The sequence below is a fragment of the Silene latifolia genome, chromosome X (assembly GCF_048544455.1).
Source record: "Silene latifolia isolate original U9 population chromosome X, ASM4854445v1, whole genome shotgun sequence".
Lineage (NCBI taxonomy): Eukaryota > Viridiplantae > Streptophyta > Magnoliopsida > Caryophyllales > Caryophyllaceae > Silene > Silene latifolia.
In genome coordinates, this window is record NC_133537.1 from 215,285,372 (window position 1) to 215,297,521 (window position 12,150).

General features: G+C 41.3%; 1 non-coding gene across 1 annotated transcript; it reads left to right on the top strand.

Moving 5' to 3' along the window:
* The first annotated feature begins 216 nt into the window (after positions 1–216).
* LOC141624433 (small nucleolar RNA R71) lies at positions 217–323 on the top strand. Its single transcript, XR_012534240.1, has one exon. It is a non-coding gene; the product is annotated as a small nucleolar RNA R71 (small nucleolar RNA).
* The last annotated feature ends 11,827 nt before the right edge of the window (positions 324–12,150 follow it).

The following is a 12,150-nucleotide window of genomic DNA, read 5'->3' on the forward strand; positions in this document are numbered from 1 at the left end:
CCCAATTGAGCAACGGAGTCCACTTCATGCCTTCCTCCTCTAGTAGCCTTGCGAGGTCTACTATATTGTGAGTTATAGACCGCCATTTCCTCAATCTTGTTCCATGTTTGATTGTCATCAACTTCGGTGAACATTCCATTTGATCCCATGTTGAGAATGTTCCTTGAAACTTCATATAAACCGTTCCAAAATTGTTGTACCAAGAACCATTCGCTAAGTCCATGGTGAGGACATGAGCGACAAATTCCCTTAAACCGCTCCCAAGCTTTATACAAAGATTCTTCATCCCTTTGCTTAAAACCCGTAATTTGAGCTCTTAGCATGTTAGTCTTTTCCGGTGGGTAGAACTTTTTGTAGAAAGCTAGAGCCAACTTCTTCCAAGAATCTATTCCGAGAGTGGCCTTGTCAAGGCCCTTCAACCATTGTTTCGCGGTGCCGATTAGAGAAAAAGGAAATAAGACCCATCGAATTTGGTCTTGAGTCACACCGGTTTGAGAAATCGCATCACAATAGTCACAAAAGGTTTCCATATGACAATGAGGGTCTTCACTAGGCATCCCGCCAAATTGGCTCCTTTCGACTAATTAGATAAAGGCGGATTTGGCAATAAAATTTCCGGTTAGATGTTATGGTGTGGGAGTACCATTGGATTGGTTCTCCTCGGTGGGTACGGAATGTGACGAAAATTTAGGCATTGTAGGTTGATTTTGTGGGGTATTTTGTAATGGGTTCTCCTCTCCTTCTCTTGCAAAAGGGTTGATGAACTCAATAGTTGGTTGAACAACCTCACTAATACCTCTCAAATTCCTCCTAGCAAATCTCCTATTGTTCGTCAAGGTTCTTTCAATTTCACTGTCAAAAGGTAACAAATCACCTTGTGACCTTCAAGACATGCAAAATATCAAATAACTTGAAAACAATTAGAAAAAACCTTGAGGAGTTTTACTTCCTCAAGGCGAAGAAAGACACAACTAATAACAATAAAAGAAAATCTAAATCAAGTAAACACCGTCCCCGACAACGGCGCCATTTTTGATCGGTCCGTTTCGTGTTCACAATTAAATAGATGTGGTCGTTGGGTCACGTCCGAATCAAAACACAATTTATAGCTTCACAAACAACTCTACAATTAGTAAAGAGGCAAGTAAAGGTCGGATCCCAAGGGACGGGAATTGAAATGAGATTTCTATTGAAACTAGTGGTGTCTTAGGGGTGTCACAATTTGGGTTGATGTAGAAGGTCACTAAACTAAATAGCAATGGAAATAAACAAGCAAGATGAATTGAAAGGGTTGTAAACAATTGATAAAAAGCACTAGGGTGTCATGGGGTCATGGGGGATTCATGGGAATTGATCATACAAACATGTTCTCAAATTATAAGCAAGCAATTATTGTTGTGATGGATTGAGTTGGGTTATATCTTACAATCCTAGGAAAGTTTGGGTCCCGGAGCTGAATCGATTTGATTGTACAACACCTACAAGTCGACTTAGTCTTCCCTACTCAACAACATGCATGGTCTAATGAGACTCGAGTTGGGTTATGTCTTACAAGTCTCATTGAAAAGATAGGAGATGGTGGTAAATGCAAGGATTCATAGGCTTAGCATTTCATCAAACATAACATGTGCATGAGTTGAGATCAAAACAAGTAAGCAAATAAACCCTGAAAGCATATTAATTTAAGCATGAATCATTCCCCATGTTGGTTTCCCCTAATCACCCATTAACCCTAGCTAAGAGACTACTCACTCATTATCATGTTGATCATGCTAGCAAGGTTGTCAATCATACCAACAAAAGGAAACATGATGAATAAATAAAAGTAATTAACAATAATTAAAGAGGGATTAAGAGAATTATACCTACTAATGATTCCAATAATAAAGCAAAGATAAAAGAAGTACTTGATGCTTGATTGAGAGGTTGTCAATCTCCCAATAATAACCCAAATAATCTTCAATTACCCAAAATAAAGGATGAACAAAAGAGAGATTAAGGAAATAAAACTTGTATTAGAACTTGATTAATTGTTGATTACAATACTAAAGAGAGATTTGATTGTTATTAACTACTCTAATTATTGATAAGAAGAACATGCTCTTCTAATTAGACTAATGGGGTATTTATAGTGGAAATTAGGGGGATGCATTAGGGTTAACTAAGGGCTAAACTAGTAATTACACTTTTTAGATTGAGCAGGGAGGAGCCGGTATTTTTCGAAGGAAGGGCTTCTTTCTTTGTAGCTTGGAGAAGACGAAATTGAGCTGTACAGGAATCCGTGCATTTTGGAGTCGGGACGGGCGGATTCTGGCGGTGGAACACGGGCGGCTTCAGGTGAATCCGGGCGGATTCTGGTGGCTGCAAACCCGAGCGTCTTGGGATGAAACCGCATGGATTGTGCATGTGGAGGACGGCCGGATTGTAGACAATCCGCACGGATTGTGCCTCAGCAACATTTCTTCTTATTTTCTTCCCTTTTCTTCATAAATTCCTTGGGGATTTTCTCGAGGACTCAAGGATCCTTTCTCAACATTGCTCATCTACTATAATATGTACCAAGGCCTTCTAATCTTGTCTCTCCTTGATGCTTGGTCATTGAATTCGATCAATTTAGTCTCGTTTTGCCATGAAAATGCAAGATTTGCACTCCTTTCCTACCAAGGGATCAAAATCTCAAAGAATATGCAAAACAAAGATCTAAAGACAATAAATGACCCAAATATGCACTAAAAAGCATGGGAACAAGGCTAATTCGGGGGCTAAATATGCGCTAATTATGGTCACATCAAAGGGTGTGCCACTTTCCATTCACTCTAAACCGTATTTTTTTCTCTCTTCCCTCCGCCACATTACACTCCGTCAAGGTAGAAAGGAACTCTCGGGTGTTGGAGGTGTAGGTGTAATCCCATAACTCATCATCAAAGTATGCCTCTAGACCCACCTTAGCAAGCATAGCCCGGGTTAGTGTGCCCATGCCTAGGGCATTTAGGGTGTGGGGGGCAAGGAAACGGGTGGTTTTGATTGGTTGTTTTTGGTGTAGGCCGAGTTTTTGAAAGATTTTTGCTTGGCTGGCATCTAACCCTTCCTCCCCGGTAAAAATTGGTTCCTCCACATTTTCGGTCTCCTCTACAACCCTTTTCTTAGATGGCCTCCGGAATGGGTTTAAGCTTGACATTCTTGTACCTACAAGATAGTTGATACAACAAAACCAACACAAAATATGGCACTCAAAAATTTTTCACTCTTTGGGACAATTCACCAAACACTTGGTGTGCACTAGCTCAAGAAGATTTCAAAAGCTTGTGTTTGGTGTATGTCTTGCCTCACCCAGAAATTTTTTACCACCAACAACAATTATAACATCAAGAGACAACAACTAATCCAACTAATTCCCTAAAACAAGACTAATTTCGGATTATAAGAGAGCAAGAAAATGAAAGTTGAGTTTGGTTGTTATACCTCCCCGAATTCCACAAAATAATGCTCCTTGTTGCTCCTAGTTGCTCAAAAACCCGTCTTAGACCCTTGAATTCCAATCCTTTAGCTTTAAATTTGAAGTCTTGAAAGTTAGGGTTCTTCAAAAATTTGGGAAAAATTTCTGACTTTTGGTAGAATCAAAGGTATTTTATGTTTGTGATGGAAGGATTGTTGCCAAAAGATTGAAGGATTGAAGATTTGATGAATGTTGGGATGAGTTTTGAGTGATTTGGGTGGAAAATGGGAGAAGAGTTAGGGTATGGGGTGTTTGTTGTTGCTTCGAAAATCTGAGGGTAAGAAAGAGGGATGTTTGTTTTCGTGGTTAAGTTCGGGAAAAATAAGCACTGTAGCAAAAACGGCAGACTGCCGTGGTTTTGGCAGACTGCCGAGGGGTTTGGCAGTCTGCCAAAATCCCTGAATGCATTTTTTCGTTGGCTAAATTTTGGTATTAAACCAAAATTTAGCTAATGAAGCTTCACCTCTTCCTTGCTCTTTCCCTTAACATGCTCCCATTCAATTACCTTACCACATTTCCGTCACTTCACCAATGACACGCTTTCCGAGGTGGTGTAAAAATCAACTTCAAACTTCATAGAAGGATTAGTAACTTCATGAATGTTAATGCAATTATTATTAACAAGAATGTAAATGACGGAATGATAAATAACGTGAATTTAAATTCTACCTATGAAAAACGGGAAATTCTACACTAAAAAGAGGATATTTACAAATTTGTGCCGTATTTGTAACGTCGATGGCTCGACTTAGTCAATAATGTTGGAGAATTAATCTTTGTAAATTGGATCTTCTAAAAGAAGATCCTCTTCGCCTTGTAACTCGATTCCTTTCTAGTAATGCTTCAACCTTTGCACATTGACCTTTATCACTTTTCCCGAGGTCGGGTCTTCTACCTCCACCACTCCGTGTGGAAAGACTTTCTTGACTTTGTAAGTCCCATACCACTTCGACCTTAGCTTGCCGGGAAATTTCTTGAGACGACTTTGAAAAACCAACACATCTTGTCCCTCTTTAAAAACCCTTCTTGTTACCATCTTGTCATGCCAAGACCGAGCCTTTTCCTTGTAAATACTAGCATTGTCATAGGCATTGTGCCTAATCTCTTCCAATTCTTGAATTTGAAGCTTTCGGTGCAATCCCGCCTCATCGACATTTTGATTAAAAGCTTTGATGGCCCAATAGGCTTTGTGTTCAACTTCTACGGGAAGGTGGCATCCCTTCCCATAAATTAGCCTATATGGAGACATGTCAATTGGGGTCTTATAAGCCGTTATATAAGCCCATAGAGCATCTTTAAGCCTCTTGCTCCAATCTTTTCGGTCGGGATTGACCGTTCTTTCCAAGATATGCTTAATCTCCCGGTTAGAGACTTCTGCTTGGCCGTTTATTTGGGGGTGATAGGTCGTAGAAACCTTGTAAAGCACACCATATTTTTGAAGCAAGGTTGAGATCACCTTGTTGCAAAAATGAGTTCCCCTATCACTAACAATGGCCTTTGGGAAGCTGAACCTTGAAAATATATTGCTCTTGACAAATGCTTTCACCGTCTTTGCATCATCACATTTTGTGGGAATGTCTTCCACCCACTTAGACACGTAATCTACCGCCAAGAGGATGTAAAGGTATCCATAAGAATTAGGAAAAGGTCCCATGAAATCTATTCCCCATACATCGAAAATCTCCAAATAAAGCATCGGTTGTTGGGGCATTTCGTTTCTACGTGAGATGTTACCAAAACGTTGGCATCTATCGCAAGTATTAACGAAAGTATGAGCATCTTTGAACAACTTGGGCCAATAGAACCCGCACTCTAGGATTTTCCGTGCCGTTTTATGAGGCCCAAAGTGACCCCCACAAGCGTACTCGTGGCAATGTTTGAGGATGGATGAAATCTCTACATCCGGCACACAACGCCGAATGACTTGATCTTGGCACATCTTCCATAGGTATGGCTCATCCCATATGTAGAATCGAGAATCGGCCTTTATCCTATTCCTTTGACTTGATGAGAGTGAGGGTGGAAATTTCTTTGTTACCATATAGTTGACAAGGTTAGCATACCAAGGCTCAACGGCCTTCATAGAATATAGAGATTCAAGTGGTAAGCTACCGTCCACTACTCCCATGGTCTTCACTAGATCCTCATTTATGTGAATCCGACTCAAATGGTCGGCCACCACATTAGCACTCCCTTGCTTGTCCTTGATCTCGATATCAAACTCACTCAACAAAAGAACCCATCTCATTAGCCTTGCTTTGGTGTCCTTCTTGTCTACAAGTTTTCTTATAGACTTGTGGTCGGTGTAAATGATGACCTTGGCACCCAAGAGATAAGCTCGGAACTTTTCAATAGCATACACCACCGCCAAGAATTCCTTCTCCGTGGTAGTGTAGTTCCGTTGAGCATCATTCAAAAGTGAAGAAGCATATTGTATCACATAAGCAACCTTCCCGTCCCTTTGGCCTAAAACCGCGCCAAGGGCATAATCACTAGCATCGGTCATGATTTCAAAAGGGAGGTCCCATCTTGGAGCTTGAATTATCGGGGCCGTCACAAGCTTTTCCTTCAAAGAATCGAATGCCAACCTACACGCATCATCAAAAACAAACTCCACATCCTTGTGCAAAAGCTTGCACAAGGGGTAAGCAATCTTGGAGAAGTCCTTAATAAATTGAGGGTAGAAGCCCGCGTGTCCTAGGAACGACCTTATCTCCCGAGTATTAGTAGGATATGGCAAGGTTTTTATCACCTCAACCTTAGCCACATCCACCTCAATCCCTCTCTTTGAGACTATGTGACCTAACATGATGCCGCTTTTAACCATAAAGTGACATTTTTCGGAATTCAACACAAGGTGTGACTCCGTGCATCGTGATAGGACCATAGTTAGGTGGTCCAAGCAAGCTTCAAAATTATCTCCATGGACGGTGAAGTAGTCCATGAAGATCTCTAAGACTCTTTCTACAAGATCCGAGAAAAGACTCACCATGCAACGTTGAAATGTACCCGGAGCATTACATAAACCGAAGAGCATCCTTCGGTATGCATATGTTCCGAAAGGGCATGTGAATGTTGTCTTGGATTGATCCTCCGGACGTATGGGAATTTGAAAGTATCCGGAATATCCGTCCAAGAAACAATAAAATTCCTTTCCCCCTAGCCTCTCTAGCATTTGGTCTAGAAAGGGTAGAGGAAAATGATCTTTGAAAGTCACGGCATTTAGGCGGTGGTAATCGATGCAAACTCTCCACCCGGTTTGAATCCGGGTGGGAATTAAAGATCCTTCCTTGCTTTCGATTACCGTCACACCACCCTTTTTAGGTACACATTGAGTGGGACTTACCCATTGAGAGTCGCTAATGGGGTAGATGATTCCCACTTGGAGTAGTTTAATGATCTCTTCCTTCACCACCTCCATCATTGGTGGGTTCAATCTTCTTTGTGGTTGCCGAACCGGCTTTGCTTCCCATTCCAAACGCATCTTGTGCATACAAACGCTTGGGCTTATCCCTTTTAGATCCTCAATGCTCCACCCAAAAGCTTCCTTGTACTTGTGCAGTACATCCACCAATCTCCTTTCTTGATCACCCTCAAGTTGGTTTGAAATTATGAGGGGTAGAGTGTTGTTTTCCCCAAGAAAGACGTACTTCAAGTGGTCGGGGAGTGGTTTTAGATTGGGGGTGGGTGGCTTAATGATGGATGGAAGTGGTCTTTCAAGGGAGGCCTCTAGGGGAAGGAATTTGGGGTAGCTAGGATTTGTCTTTAAGCAAAACAAGTATTCGTGGAACAGGGGATTTGGCAGACTACCAAGGGGCTGGCAGACTGCCGTGGCAGACTGCGGTTTGTCCGGCAGACTGCCGTGGCAGACTGCGGTGGGGTTTGGCAGTCTGCCGAATTCGCTGATTCCGCCCTCTTTCTTTTCTATTTGATCATCTTCAAGGGTTAGTTCCTCCTCTAACTTGTTGACATAATCCTGCACATCATTAGACAACAAAAACCGCAACCCTTCTTTCTCGACATTGTTAGTGAGGGCCACCTCAAGTGGATCCCTATGACTCAATTGGTAAACTCGATTTGCCAAAGGTTCAATTTTATCAAGAAAGTAGCAAAAACTCAAATCATCGGTCTTTTTCATCGTCTCATACACATTATACTTCAAAACTTTCCCTTAAAATTCCATGGTCAAAGTTCCATCATACATGTCAAGTTTGGTTTTGGAGGTTCTCATAAAAGGCCTCCCTAGCAAGAGGGTTGTAGCCTTAGAGTCCGGTTCCATGTCCAAAACATAAAAATCGGCCGGAAATATGAATTTATCAACCTCTACCAACACATCTTCTACAAGACCTTTGGGGTGAATTGTAGAGCGATCCGCCAATTGGATCACAACATGGGTCTTAGACAAGGGAGGCAATTCTAAGGTCTCATAAATGGAATAAGGCATGACATTAATAGAGGATCCCGAGTCTAGCATAGCTCTAGCAAAAGTTTTGCCTCCAATTGAGCACGGTATAGTTAGCATGCCCGAATCATCGCACTTTTTGGGAAGATTTTGTTTGAAAATTGCCGAGACATGCCTACTAACCGTGACTCTTTCAACTCCTTTCCTTGTCTTCCGTTTAGGGGTGCAAAGTTCCTTGAGAAACTTTGCATACCTAGGAACGGTTTTAATGATAGTAAAAAGAGGGATGTTGACCTCACATTTCCTAAAAGTTTCATAAAGATCGGAGTCTTTATCAAACTTCTTGGGATTTGTGAGGGCACTTGGAAATGGTACCTCCGATTCATATTCCTTTTCAATCTCTTTGAGTTGATCCTTTGTGTTGGTGCTTCCTTCCTTTCCTTTGTCAATGCTCAAAAGACTCTTTTCTTTTTCCTCATTAGCTTTTGAAGATGACCTTTTCTCTTGTTCAACCACAAGCTCTTCTTCAATTTGCTCTTCAATTTCAATAACCCCTTGTGACTTGCCCCTTCTCTTCTTCTTGGGAGGGGATTCTAAAGTTCTCCCTTTCCTCAATGTCATAGCACTAGCATTCTCTCTAGGGGGAAATGTAGTGGAGGGGATAGAAGTGGAATTCCTTTGGTTTTTCTTAGCAAGTTCTTGGGCAATTTGTCCAAGTTGGACCTCAAGGTTGGCAACCTTGGCATCACTAACACCTTTGTCGGCTTCAATCTTGTCAAACCTCTTGTTCATTTTGACTTGCTCTTGCAAAATGTTTTTAAGCAAGTCTTGAACACTTGGTTCCTTTTGAGAATTGGTGTTGTTACCTTGATTGTCAAATTGGGATGATTGACCTCGGTTTTGGTTTCTACCTTGGTTGTTGAAATTCCCATTCCTATTTCCTTGAGAATTTGAGCCTTGACCTTGTCGGGAATTTTGGTCCCTCAAGTGGTTGAATTGGCCATTCACAAAGCTCTTTGAGGTGTCACCACCCCAACCAAGTCGAGGGTTGTCTCTACTCCCAACATTGTAAGTGTAATTCCCATAACCCATTGGACTTACATTTTTCACCCCAATGCCTTCTTCAATCATAATGGGGCAAGCTTCCTCCATATGAGGACCTTGGCAATAGTTGCATTCCACTTGATTCCCTTTACCCCCATCTTTGTTTGTATTGTTCACTATCATATTCTTCACTAGGTGAGTTAAGTCATTCACACTTTGCTCAAGATTTTGAGTAGATGAGGAAGAGGTTCCCATTGAATATGTATTCCTTGTTCCCCTTTGGCTTCTACCATAATTCCTTTTAGTTGAGGCAAGTCTCTCAATGATTTCCTTGGCATCCACTATGGAAAAATTCTCCAAACCTCCTCCGATAGCGGAATTGACCATTCTTTGATCATCTTAGCCTAAACCTTCATAAAAGTTCACAAGGAGATCATCATCACTCAACCCATGGTATGGGCATTGAGCCACCAACTTCTTAAAGCTCTCCCAATACTCATACATGGTCTCACCATTGGGGTCTTGTTCTATGGTGGTAATGGCCTTCTTTGCATGGCTGTGGCGTGAATCGGGGTAAAAATTTTCAAGGAAAGCCGCCTTCATTTCCACCCAAGTTCTTATAGATCCCGGAGCAAGATAAAAGAGCCAATCTTTGGCCGAATCCAACAAAGAAAATGGGAAGGCCCGTAGTTTGAATTGATCCTCCGTCACCCCATTCGGAATGGCACCTTCACACATCATGTGAAATTCCGAAAGGTGACGGTTTGGGTCATTTCCCGCATGGCCGTGAAACTTAGGCAAGTTATGAATAAAGAAGCCTTTGAGTTCGAAACTTGCATTGGCTCCTAAAGGGGGGTAGGTGATACACAAGGGTTGCTCATCATAATTCCTTGCTCTTATCTCCCGGATGGTTCTCGTGTCATTCGCCATAGGGGGATACTCTACTTCAATCGGATTTACTTCAATAGGATCTTCCGAAGGTGCTTCTTCTACTCGATGTTCCTTTTGTGCTCTTTGGTACCAAAGATTGGTAAATAACCACGAATATGCACCAAAAGAGTCCTCTTCAACGGGGGTTGATTCACCGTTGTGTGGAGAACTATACATAAACCTTTGCACTACACACACAAGTTAGAACTTCCACTTACTTTCAAAAACAAAGAGAAGAAAAATAACTAACATGCAATTAACAATCAAGCCTTTAGCTATGTTGCCCTTCCCCGGCAACGGCGCCAAAATTTGATAGAGAATTAGACTAGGTCGTTAAATGCTAGAATTAACCTATCAAATTAACAATTTATAAACCAAACTCAACTCTACACTATGCAATTAAGAATAGTAGTAAAGGGAAGTAAGGGTCGAACCCAAGAGAAGGGAATTTAGACTAAAAACTTGAATTTAGACTAATGGAAATGGACGAAGCACAAGACTATAAACAAACAATGGTTATCAACAATGACAAACAATAGATGAACATAGACAAAGGAGGGGTTTTGAGTTGATTGGTGACATGAAAACAAAGTAAAGTTGCAATCTTGTCTAACAAACAATTTAACAAACACTTGGTGAGCAAGAAAATTCAATATTTAAGAGGACTTGATGTAATCCTTCCTTAGTAACTGATACGTGCATTTTATATAGTCTTTTTAGCCTATTTTATGCACGTATTTCTATGCTTTTATCGTAGTTTTATGCTACGAAATGCCCCGAATATGCTACTTTGCTGTATTTTGTCTAATTTGCAGGAATGAACCAGAAAGTAGTGAAATCGAGCCATTTATCGTCCGTTATGCATGCATTTGGAGGAAGAGTGGATTTGGAGCGGAATTATTGCTGTCTTGGGATGCGTGAAGCTATTTCATGAGCTAAAAGGACAAGTCAAAGTCAAACTAACGAGATTTTGTAGCTGCGGAAGTCAAGATCCACTCGATCGAGTACTTAACTGGTCGATCGAGTGGTTTTAGGTCAAATAATCAGTCGATCGAGTAGATTTTATGGTCGATCGACCAGCCTCTACTCGATCGAGTAGAAAGTTACTCGATCGAGTAACTCATCTTTCAGCAAGCTAAGGATCGAGTAAAATTCTACTCGATCGACCACCCTGGGACGCAAAAACCACTCGATCGAGTGGTAAAACTGCTCAATCGAGTACTTTTTCTTCAAATCAGCTCAATTCCGTGCCTGAATGCCCCGTAATCCGTGCCAACACGCTTCCCAACGCAGTATCTCGCTCTGGAAAAATCCCGTCTCCTCTAAATGCATGCAAAAAGGACGAAAAAGAGTACGATTCCACTACTTTCGCGTTCATTTCTACAAAATGGACAAAAAACCAAAGTAGCCAATTCGGGGCAAAATACCATAAAAAAAGTATAAAAATGCATAGAAATACGTGCTGAAATAAGCTAAAAAGACTATATAAAAAGCACGTATCAAATATCCCCAAACCGAACCTTTACTCGTCCTCGAGTAAACTAAAATGCAACTAATGGAACGGAAATGATAACTCAGAGCTAGCTTAACTTATCTACTTGAACCAATTTAATGCAACAAAAACTAACAGTTAAAGCTAAGCAGTCAATACGCAAACGAGTTATAAGCTGTTCAGAAATATAGCTAACCTATCGACCTTATATGACCAACAAAATCGGACTCTCTCGTGGTCACTCTTCTCTCATGAAGCAAAGGGTGAATGTTATATGTAAAAGAGAGAAGAAAAGACAGTCACTCACCTAACTGCGACCTACATAGCATGCATGCAACTAGACCTGGCAAACAGATCGGGTCGTGTCGGGTTCGTGCTCGTGTCACATATAAACGGGTCACAAACCCTCCAACCCAAACCCGACCCAATTAAATATCGTGTCGTGTTCGTGTCGACCCATTTACATAAATGGTTCATCAAGTCTCAACCCTAACCCGTTAATTTCGTGTTGGGTTCGTGCCGTGTTTTCGTGTCATGTCCATATTTGGAAATTTTAAGTATATTTATGTGAAGGAGGACCCAAAAAAAATTGGATTACTTTAGTAAACAGGTCATTCGTGTCGGGTTCGTGTTTAAAGAGGTCAACCCAAACCCGACCCAATTAAATATCGTGTCGTGTTCGTGTCGACCCACTTACATAAATGGGTCATTAAGTCTCAACCCAAACCCGTTAATTTCGTGTCGGGTTCGTGTCGTGTTTTCGTGTCGTGTCATTGTTTGCCAGCT